This window comes from Vulpes vulpes, chromosome 7 (genome assembly GCF_048418805.1).
Source record: "Vulpes vulpes isolate BD-2025 chromosome 7, VulVul3, whole genome shotgun sequence".
NCBI lineage: Eukaryota > Metazoa > Chordata > Mammalia > Carnivora > Canidae > Vulpes > Vulpes vulpes.
Window position 1 is genome coordinate 76,590,807 of NC_132786.1, and position 12,345 is coordinate 76,603,151.

Below are 12,345 nucleotides of genomic sequence, written 5' to 3' on the forward strand. Positions count from 1 at the left end.
ATAACCAAAGAGGTAAAGGATCTATACTCTAAAAACTACAGAACACTTCTGAAAGAAATTGAGGAAGACACAAAGAGATGGAAAAATATTCCATGCTCATGGATTGGCAGAATTGATATTGTGAAAATGTCAATGTTCCCCACGGCAATTTACACGTTTAATGCAATCCCTATCAAAATACCATGGACTTTCTTCAGAGAGTTAGAACAAATTATTTTAAGATTTGTGTGGAATCAGAAATGACCCCGAATAGCCAGGGGAATTTTAAAAAGGAAAACCATAGCTGGGGGCATCACAATGCCAGATTTCAGGTTGTACTACAAACCTGTGGTCATCAAGACAGTGTGGTACTGGCACAAAAACAGACACATAGATCAGTGGAACAGAATGGAGAACCCAGAAGTGGACCCTCAACTTTATGGTCAACTAATATTCGATAAAGGAGGAAAGACTATCCATTGGAAGAAAGACAGTCACTTCAATAAATGGTGCTGGGAAAATTGGACATCCACATGCCGAAGAATGAAACTAGACCACTCTCTTGCACCATACACAAAGATAAACTCAAAATGGATGAAAGATCTAAATGTGAGACAAGAGTCCATCAAAATCCTAGAGGAGAACACAGGCAACACCCTTTTTGAACTCAGCCACAGTAACTTCCTGCAAGATACATCCACGAAAGCAAAAGCAACAAAAGCAAAAATGAACTATTGGATTTCATCAAGATAAGAAGCTTTTGCACAGCAAAGGATACAGTCAACAAAACCAAAAGACAACCTACAGAATGGGAGAAGATATTGCCAATGACGTATCAGATAAAGGGCTAGTTTCCAAGATCTATAAAGAACTTATTAAACTCAACACCAAAGAAACAAACAATCCGATCATGAAATGGACAAAAGACACGAACAGAAATCTCACAGAGGAAGACATGGACATGGCCAACATGCACATGAGAAAATGCTCTGCATCACTTGCCATCAGGGAAATAGAAATCAAAACCACAATGAGATACCACCTCACACTAGTGAGAATGGGGAAAATTAACAAGGCAGGAAACCACAAATGTTGGAGAGGATGTGGAGAAAAGGGAACTGTCTTACACTGTTGGTGGGAATGTGAACTGGTGCAGCCACTCTGGAAAACTGTGTGGAGGTTCCTCAAAGAGTTCAAAATAGACCTGCCCTGACCCAGCAATGGCACTGTTGGGGATTTACCCCAAAGATACAGATGCAATGAAACGCAGGGACACCTGCACCCCGATGTTTCTAGCAGCAATGTCCACAATAGCCAAACTGTGGAAGGAGCCTCCGTGTCCATCGAAAGATGAATGGATAAAGAAGATGTGGTCTATGTATACAATGGAATATTACTCAGCCATTAGAAACGACAAATACCCACCATTTGCTTCATCGTGGATGGACCTGGAGGGTATTATGCTGAGTGAAGTAAGTCAACCAGAGAAGGACAAACAGTGTATGTTCTCATTCATTTGGGGAATATAAATAATAGTGAAAGGGAATATAAGGGAAGGGAGAAGAAATGTGTGGGAAATATCAGAAAGGGAGACAGAACATGAAGACTCCTAACTCTGGGAAATGAACTAGGGGTGGTGGAAGGGGAGGAGGGTGGGGGATGGGGTGAATGGGTGACGGGCACTGAGGGGGGCACTTGACGGGATGAGCACTGGGTGTTATTCTGTATGTTGATAAATTGAACACCAATAAAAAATAAATTTATTAAAAAAAATAAAGGTGAACCTAATCTCATCAGGAGATACTTCAGTCTCTCTAATTCAACAGCTGAAGTATGCAGAAGGAAGTTGTCCTTGTCCCTAATCACTCCTAACCATTGACCTAATTCTGGCAACTGCTTTAGTCCTGAGTCCTTCCTCAGTTTTAAAAAGTGGACCACATTCTTGGGATCAGCATCTAATTCCTGTTCTGGTAATCTTCCTTGTTCCTCCAAGACTGAAAGTTCCCCTGAGTTTTACCAGTGAGTTCTGCTACATCTGCCAGAGTCTGGAGTCTCATTCCTGTACCTCAGACCTGAGCGTGGGATCTCAGATATTGCAGATAGAGTTCTCTATGGCTTACCATTCTCAAAGATACCCAAATATGGCATGATCCTAAATTCCATCTCTGTGCTTTGCCTGCCTCTCTTCTTTCTGTAAATAAATATGGAAAGTCTTTTGTGGTGACAGCTGTGTCCCTGTCTCAATAATCTAGTGCTAGGTCTCTCCTGTCCTCCAGAGTGGTTCAGCTGCGGCACCTCCCACCATGATATATCCTTGCAAGCTTCTATTCTTGATCATGTTATAATGTAAAAACTATTCTATCTAGTATTTTATATTTAGTATCTTGTATTTGTAAAATATCAAATATTGACAGAAATTAAAGCCATTTTTGCCCTCATTTGTAGATTTTGATATTACTGATACATTGATACTGTTTATAAACTGTCAAACTTTTGGCTTTGGAATCAGATCTGGGTTTTTAATCTCAGCTTAACACTATGTCAAGTTTACAAACCTCTTTTTTAATATTTTATTTATTTATTTGACAGAGAGAAAGCACAAGCAGGAAAAGTGGTACACAGAGGAGAAGGAGAATCAGGCTGTCCATTGAGCAGAGAGCCCAGAGGAGGGCTTGATCCCAGGGCTCTGAGATCATGACCTGAGCTGAAGGCTGATGCTTAACCAACTGAGCCACCCAGGTGCCCCTCATAAACCTCTCTGATCCTTAGTTCACTTTTCTATAAATTAAAGAAAATAATATAGACCATGAATATTTGGTGCATATACAGTGCCTGTTTAATGACAGCAATTATTTTTACTCCTAGCTATTTGTAATTACTATTCTAGAAAACATGCTTATGTATATATTTCATTAGAATTTTGATGTGCCAGAAAAAATCATTTTATCATTTGAAGAATTCATATTATTTACAACTTTCACCATTCTTATTTCAAAAAGGATATTTTACTAACTCTGAATACATGAGTGCTCCCATAATTAGAGATTTTGTCTTTATTTTTTCAAGAAGCGAAAAGAGTGGATCTTTTTAATATCAAAACAAAAAGATTTACATCTGTTTTTATCTGTGAACTCACAATTCTCTCTATATATTAATAACACTTCTTGGATAAGTTTAATGGCTTTGAATAACCCAGTTAATAAAATATATATTTTTGAGGGAGGTAGAGATAAAAAAAAAAAAAGCATGCACACACAAGTGGGAGAGAGGCAGAGAGAAAGGGAGAGAGAGAAGATCTTAAGCAGGTTCCATGCTCAGCATGGATAAAGTATCTTTGAAGCATAGGAGTTAGAGAAAGAAAAGCTAATTATGACACCTAAGTTTGAGTCCTGATTCTAAAAACTGTGCTCTGAGCCACCGTTGGACTTTAGAGAAGTCCATATCATTCCTTAAGTTTCAATTTTATTATCTAAATGCTAGAAATAATAACTACTACCTTAGGACATTTCTAGGAAAGAGTCAGATAATACAGTGTAGGTAAAAATACTACTTAAAGGCAAATAAAGTTAATTTGCTAATGTTAAATTTTCTTTCTTACTATCAAATATAGATCTAAAAGAAAATTATGCAAGATAGCAAAATAAGAAAATAAAGCTGTGTCAATATAGATAAGAATGTAAAAAGACACATACGTAATTCCTGTTGATAGTTTGAGTGAAGAGACTTTCAAATTATTAATACAATAAGGGAGGCGACATTTTCTAGGAACTTGAGATCTTTGTTCTAGAGGTAGCTTTTGAGACTGGGGGAAACCCTAGAATAATATTGAATTGAGATGTTTCACAGACATAGAAGGAAACATGATGGCCTTATTCCCAACCCTACTGCTGAAAAAATTAATGGAAAGACAGAGTGATCCATTTCTTTTCCTTTTTTCATACTGAATGATGAAGATGATGTGCACTATGCCCCTTCTCCACCCTGAGAATATTCATTACAAAGAATGCATTTAATTTGTCTTACCACCTGTTACAATAATAATTAACAATCTTCTGTCTTTATTTTTTCTGTTCCTTCTACCTTGAAATCTTAATGTTTATAGTTCTGCTGTGTGAAAGATAAGCTTCTGTCTGCCTTCTTAAGTTGTAGGGGCTGCCAGCAGCACAGGAGGGATCTCACAATTCTGACCATGGTGGTCACTTTTTGTGATAGAGACAGTGATGGATCACCGAAACCCATTCTCTATTTTTCTTGAAAGCATCACAAGGCTATATTTGAAAGAGCCTGAGTGCCCTGTGACTGGGTTCAGCCAACTCGGTGTAGGAAGAAGCACCCTGACCCATAACAACCTCTTGCACAGTCTCTCCCCTATCCATCTGCTGAATGTCTGTATTCAGCAGTGGACCTCAGAGCCCTAGGCAATGAGGAAGGGACAGAATGAAAGGAGACCAAGTCCTGGAATTGCCACACAGAAATCTGCCTGCCAAACACCTGCAGGAAGCTATTATCTGAACAATAAACACATTTCATCATTTTATGCCACTAGATTTTGGTTTTGTTGCTATAGCTTTTAACTTGCTCTAATACATTCTGTCAAAGATCACAGTAACTATAAGGGTACTCCAGTTTTGACTGAAGCTTAAGCATAATGTCTTAAATTCACACAGTGCATTAATGGGAAGAGGTTAAAAGTCCAATCAGGCAATGATTCAGGAAGTGAACAATACTCAATGGGTCACTATTACATGAAAAGTTTCCAAGGATTATCCCTGAATTGGACCATGAGGAAAGATGAAGGTAACCTAGGCATATTTCCGTACTCAAAGAAGGAAGAGGGATTAATAAAATTAAAATAAATGAAAATACGCAATTTATATTCTCAATTTGATGAGCAATGCCCAACAGCCTCGAGGCTTCCAGGGAGAAGCTGCTGGTGGGTCATGAACGCTATGGGTTCACTCGTGGGCTTATAAGCAGATGGACACTTATACCAAAGAGGGTCAAACTAGTGGGGGAACCAGGAGCTCTGAGTCATAGTTTCCTCAGAACCAGATACTTGAGAATGCTGAGAGGAGAAAGGAGTAACCCTGGAAAGAGAAAGTACAGTCGAGAGCGGCTTTGTTGTTATGGAGCTCTTTGTAAGTAATCCAGGTGCCTAGGGCAAAAGGATTCAAGTTCTGCCCTTACAGTATCTAAAACATTTTGGCTGCTAAACTTGTCAAAAAGTAGGATGAGATGAATATGGAGTAACGTGCATCAGCATTAGCAATGTCCCATGGGTACGTTTAATGAATTCTTAGCTACAGCCTTAAAATGGAAGCAAGGAGTGGATTGAAGTGATTAAACTGAATCAAGTATTTGGAGTGTGTTTACAAATATTTGAAATCTCACCTTGGAAGACTTGTGTAGAATTCTAAGTTGACCTGAAAAAAATAATATTAAAAAATGCCTGAGTGAAAAAGTGAGAATTGAAGGTCAATGAGAGCAAAGTTAAACCCAAGAAACAATCCAGGAATGCCTGAGTGTCGTTCATCCAGAGGTTGGAAAAAATTAATTTTGGAATCCTTACTGCTGCTGACCTTAATTTACTTTGTGTAGATCTGCTGGATATGTGCAGCCTATCAGCTGCTGAAAAGTGACAGAGGATAGAGGGCTGGTTTCAGAAAGATCTGAGACAGCTGGTGAGATCATTGAACCTGGGAGGGAGGAAGGGAGGAAGTCTCTAGCAGGGCTGAAGTCAGAGCTGGAGCACTGGGACTTTCATGGACAAGTCAGCATGGTCCCAAAGTCCTCTGCTTCACTTCTTTTTTAGAGATTTTCTATACAGAATTGAAAGCAATCAAGACTTAACACCATGTCTCTTTAAAAAAAAAAAAAAAATACTACCTTTAAAATTTTTTTCTTTTACATTACAGCTAGGTGTTTGCCATGAAAAGCATATTCATGAAAACTAGAGGGGTATCGTTTATAAAGCTTTGCTCTTTATGTTCTTCATAAAGGCCACCATGTTACTATATTGTGTGCCTAAAATGCTCTCTGCACAGTGAATAATGTCCTCGAATGGTATAAATTGTCCTTTCCATAGAAATGGAAGTTATACTATTCAAATAAAACTTCTAGAAAGAAAAACTGTAAATCTTTAGGATGAAATCTGTGTGCTGCAATAAAACAAATTATTCTTTTAAAACAGTTCAGCAAAAAAAAAAAAAAACAGTTCAGCTTTGGTGATGGAATTGGCTTTTAGCGAGTAACTAAACAATTCTTGCATCTATCATCTTTATCTATTTATAGATACAGGTATCAATATTATATAATTATATTAGATATATAGATATAGATAAACTAATTGAATGTATATTTTTATACATATATACATAAGAGTTGAGTAAAGGGTGGCCTGCTGACAGCATAAAGCATTTGCTCCTTGGTGAAATCTGCTGTGTCTGCATGTAGCAGGGGTCACACAAAAGCATTCCCAAAAGTCTCCTGTAAAACACACTCATAATGGCACTATGGGTTGGATTTCTGCTGCAGGTGATTGTCAGTGGTGACCTAGAGATCATATTCCACTCATTGGCCAATGTGTGTAGCTAACATTCCCAGTCTATTTTATTAGTACTCAGGAAGACTTGTAGAAGAACACATGGTATCTGTTTGGAAAAACGAGATTTTGTGCTCATTCATCCTATCAGTCAAGGCATAATTTATTTTCTTCCACATTCACACTGACTTATTACTTATTTTTCATTTAAAATTTATAAAATTGCCTTTCTGCGATTTGTGATAATTTTAATAGGTCAAGAATGTGTACTGATCCTTAATATTTCATAGCTCTTGTTTGTTTGATAGGGGGTTTATTCTGTTCCTTTGAATAATGTTGTAGGATTACAATACTCCTGGAATTTCCGTGTTTTTCTAAATATAATGGACACTTGCCCAATTCAGTTCATCTTTGTATGTAGTATGGACATATATGCTGAAAGAAAAAAAACATGCAAGAGTAAAAGCAGAGTGAAAATGGGGTGAATTCAACCTGTGGCATGCAACTCACATCTTTCAATTCTTTATTATCTAGGTGGAACTTACCAAAAAGACATTAATTAGCCATATGTTACTTCAAAAATCTCCTCAACTGTATGACAACATCCTAATTATAGGAAATGATAAGGATCATTTAATACATGCAAATTGTGCATAGCACAAGGGAATTAGAGGGTAGACTGAACCGTAACACCTTGCTATAAAAGATGGGATAGCTGAGGAGAGATTTATCATCCTGTCCTGTGTCTGTATTTGCCAAGCATAGGCCCACCTCACCCCATTACCTATGGACATATGCAAAAAATCTCTTTCTTAAATGATCTGACAGCAAACCCATATTAATATGCTAAGAAAACAAACAATAAAAGCCTATGCTTAAACTGTGTGGAAAACATGACCAGGTGAATGCCTGTGTGCCACTAGATCAATATAGACTGAGACAAAATGAGAGAAAAAATGTATTTCATAGACTGATGCTGTGATAATCTCTCTAAAGGAAGGCATCTGTAAGCTGGAATTTGGAGGAAAAAAAATCATAAGATAGTTGCCCTTTAAGAACTATTCTATCTTTCTGATAAAAACTGATAGAAATTTTATTTTTTAGTATAAGTATAAATTTAACAGAAAGCATAAAAAATTCAGGAAGTTTCTTTTTTTTTTTTTTTCAGGAAGGTTCTTAAGAGCTAACATCTGTGGATGATGTACCTGGATCTTCTCTCTCTTGTGCGTAGGGGTGGGCTTCCTCCATGTCTTCAAAAAGCACAGATGTAGACAGTACCAACCATAATGGAGGCTCATGAATGAATAGACACCTTCAGAAATACTACTCTTTTTCCCTAGAATGACGGAAGATTTTGTAATATTTTCCCTGGCCTAACTATCTCAAGGAAAAGCAAAATGCAAATTGATATTGACAGAGGACAACGGTAATTGGGAAATTCTAATTGGGAAATCAAGAAAGATGTTATCCCTTGATTACTGTTATTGGTTTCCTTTAATCTACTAGAATAATTAAGTTCCTTGAGTGCAGGGCTTAGGTTTCCTTATTTTGGAATCTTCTGGAGACCCAACCAGAATGCTTTATTTGGGTAAGTGTCCAATAGATATTTAGCAAATTGTAGCATATTAAAATTTCATGGTTCTAGGATTTTGAAGAATTGTACCAGAAAGGCCACTTCATTCAACTCATTTATGTACATGTACTAAAACTTCTGCTCAAAGTAGATTTAAAAAAACAAAACAAAACAAAACAAAAACACAACCACCTTATTTAATGAGGTCATTGTTTCTTTTTTTCTACTGAAAGAAATTAATGCAGACTTGGGCTCTCTGGATTTGGAAGTGTTCCCTGCTCTTTGAGACTTTCGGTCTGTTATACAACCTTGGCATGCCCTGGTCGGATATCAGTAACTGATATAGAAGGTATCAGAGGTTCTTACTGTTGCTTCAACTAGAGCAGCTGCACTTTTATCTGTTTTGCATATTGCAAAATCTTGTTTGAAAACATGTAAAAATTTAGTCTAAAATATACATTCCTGAGAGTTCCTGTTCACATCATTTGAGGTAAGGCCAAGAACAGTTTTTTATGTGGCTTCTGCCTATAATGAATATGAGAATACTACAATTGTTTTTATAATAGTATGTATTTCTCACAACCTCTTCCACTGACAAATTTTTATTAAAGTTACTAGTAAGCATCTGGCATTGAGTTGTATTACTCCCGTGAACATGAACTTGCTGCTAGTGTCATACTGATTGGTTGGTACTCATGCTAAAGCAATTGTTAGTTTAGTATAACCACTGCTGCTGTGTACCATATAATCTTAGTTAAATTTCATAAATTCTTCCCTACTTGCAGATATGCCAATGAGTTTTTTTTTAAATCAACAAAGATGGACAATAATAAAAAATAAAAAAGAAAGACACAAATTGAAGTTATAAGTTAAAAACTAAACCACAGTTTAGAGCTCCTCACCAAGAGTTCCCTGGAGGATAATGTTATCTGGGCAAAGCCAAACTCACTACTCTTGGGACAGACCACTTTCTCCAATTAACAGAGACTTTGATTGATCATAAGGTTGAACACATCAGAAATAGTTGCTCTTTAAAACATTATTGAGGACATCATGTTTACATAATTAAAAAAGAATACCCGTCTCTAAACTTAATTCCAGAATTCCACTAGTTGCCTGAAGTATTTAGTCTACATGGGAGGCAGGGTGGAAATGGGGTGGTTGGAATGGAGATTGCCTATTTCAAAACAGAAAATATGAGTACTGAGTAAGCACATAGAGTTTATAAGCATATAGGAATTGTCAGGGCAATTCTCTGACTAATCTTTCTTACGAATATAGGTGAACAATGATTCCCCACTTTCAAAGAAAGAAGGAAGTTAAAACCAGTGCTTGAATTGGACTAAGTAATGAATTGTTTAGGAAAAACAATGCCTGTCATACTTGGGTGAGGGGTTACTTGGAAAAGGGGTGCTAGGATAAACATAATAATGTTTATAGGCTTTTCACATACATTATCTTACACGATATTTTTTAAACCCTTTGTGGTAGGAAGAGCAATTATTCTTTATGAAAAACTGTGCTTCCAGAAAGTTAGTTATACTGTCTCAAGGTGAATAGTTAGTGCAGGGTGAAGCAGAGACTCTCATTCTAAGTACTATCTTCATGTTATAGTTTCAATATCATTCTGGACACAGAGAAAGGTATTACTAATTGATCTCTATAATATATTCTTACATGCTTTCTTTTTTTTTCTTATTTTTTCTTATTTTTTTTTCTTACATGCTTTCTGAAGATGAAGGTATAAGAAGCCAGACTTGACCATCTGGAACCCTGCTGGGAACCCTAGCTCTGTAAACATGTGATTGGTCCAAATCATTGCTTTCTCACCTCACTTCCACCAAGCATATGGAGCCAGGTCTGTCTATGTAATAATCTCAAGGTGTCCACAGGCAAGATCCCCAGTGGTTTTATGTGCAGTTGATCTCTATAATATATTGTTATATTATAGTATATATTATATATATTATATATATATATTATATATATTATAGTATATATTATATATATATAGCTGATCTCTATAATATATTGTTATATTATATTGCTTTCTGAGGATGAAGCAACGCTTAGTATAATATGGGCTTTCACTGGTTTTAGATAGTGGTTATAGAGACCATGTATGTAAGTGATGTATATCATAAAGAATTGTGACCTAATGACCATGATGAACCCACTAATCAAGATACTTTAATAATAGCAAGACAATATCTGTGATCTGAGATATAGTAAACATGGACTGACAGACGTAACCACACATAAATTAAATCCTTAATTAGGCTTGTTTTTTTTCCCCTGTATTATACGAGATCAAAATAGACAGGCTTGCTTATTTAAATGTGGGCAATAACAAACACTGGAGATCAGGGGAAAGCTTCTGCTAACATTGATGGCTCATTTCCTAACTGTCATCAATTCCTAACCATATTTAAATCATCCCTCCTTCTAAACTCAGCAATCTTAGACAGTTAAAAATATATTGTTGTTGTTGTCATTGCTATGGAAAAGCAATGAGTCAAAGTGCTTTTAATGTACTCCCTACATAAAAAGTTTCATTATTCAAATTGAATTTTTTCTTTAAAAGGGAGAGAGAATGAACAGTTACTTCTTCTAAACTGCTATTATTTTTTTTCTTGGAAGAATTCAAGAAAATCAGTTCATTAGGTTTTTATTATTATTAACAAAAGGTAAGTTTCTCTTTCAGAGTCTTATGCACTAGTTTAAATGGACAAGGGTTGAAAAAGGTGGTAATAAATGTAGGGAAAGTAGTCTTCTTTTAAAGAACTGTCAAGGAAATATGAATGATAAACAAGATAACAAAAAAAAAGATAAACAAGATAACAAGGGGACTACATTAATAAAAGGGTAAGTATTAGAAACACACAATACTATGTGAAATTACACTGCAGTGGATAAACAAATTTAGTGAATCATTTTCTGCTGACAAAGTACTTAGCCAAAGGAAAGATTTGAAAATGAACAAAGGAAATATATTCCAAGGGGCCAAAAGGATTAGAGTGACAGAGAGGAGAAATGTGCTAGAATTCAATGTTTGAACAAGTCATGTGTCAAATCTGCAAGGGAGTGAATGTCATTCAGATTATGAAGGACAAAGATAGAAATATACTGCCAGAAGAATAGCACCCAAAATAAAAAACAGAATGAAGCATCTGGAATATTAAACAAAATAAAGCTATGGAATTTGCACTGTAAGTCAACTTTACAGGAGAGAATGTTGGAAAATGTCCACCAAAACCCACACACCCCATCTTGTATGGATGTAAGGTTTAAAAAAAAAAAAAAAAAAGAGGAGAGCCTAATTTTCTCTGAAAGTTTGCGGTCAGACCCATGTAAATATGAACAGAAAAAATAAAGGATAGATATTTATTTCCCAAGATACTCTAGCCTGCCAAAAATTCTGAAATGAAGACATTTGCACCCAAAGGGAGCTGTGAACAACTTACCTGAAAACTTATTAAGTAAATAGGCTATTCTAAGTTAGTATTAAACGTCACAGGCCGAGTTTAATTACTTGTAATAATGATAAGCAATGCATAAAAACCCTTGACAGTGAAATCTTTCTTAAGTTTAAAGTTCTTTCATTGCACAAATTACCAATATATTTGGTATTCTAGGGAGAAAAAGTTCTTTATTGCTTCATTGGCTGAGCTGAGCCACCCATTGCTTGAGCAATTAATAAATATAAACAAGTTTAAACACCTGGGGTAGGTAAAGAGCGTGATAAATGCTTGTTTTTTTCTTACATTATAGAAAAGATAATACATTAAAATGAATGCAGTGATCACAACCTGGTAATTCTGAGTTCTATCAAGAATAAATCTCAAGAAAAAAAAAGAAATCTCATCATTTAATGCTTGGCTATATAAATTAAAGGGACTAGTCATCAAGGAATTAGTCAATCTTTAGGAAAATCTTGGGAACATTGAGGAAAAGTTAACTTTAAATGATCACCCTAATCAATTATCTTGGGCTCTGTCGTTTACTCATAAAAAGATGATTTCCATTATGAAAATGTAGCTGGACTATAAGTTCTCCCCAATCCACTGTCCTGCATTTGACCATGGCAACGTCTTGGGTGTTATCTTGGACTCCTTTCCTACCATAATATCTCCTATAGCCATTTTTATTGATTTTCATTTCCTTTGTCAACACCATATCTCTCCTGAATTATTGTAACAACTCCTGCTCTGATCTTGCCCTTGACCAGGGTGTGCATCATGCTGCAGTGAAG

General features: G+C 36.0%; 1 long non-coding RNA gene across 2 annotated transcripts in view; it reads left to right on the forward strand.

Moving 5' to 3' along the window:
- Window positions 1–12,345, forward strand: part of LOC140599693 (uncharacterized) — a 279,725-nt gene that overhangs the window by 128,957 nt on the left and 138,423 nt on the right. The window contains exons 3-5 of one of the 2 annotated variants that reach the window (XR_012002645.1): window positions 2,569–2,718; window positions 7,689–7,743; window positions 9,829–9,951. This is a non-coding gene — a long non-coding RNA (uncharacterized lncRNA). Of the gene's footprint in view, window positions 1–2,568; window positions 2,719–7,688; window positions 7,947–9,828; window positions 9,952–12,345 lie in introns of both variants that reach the window. The other variant, XR_012002646.1, reaches the window with a different exon arrangement.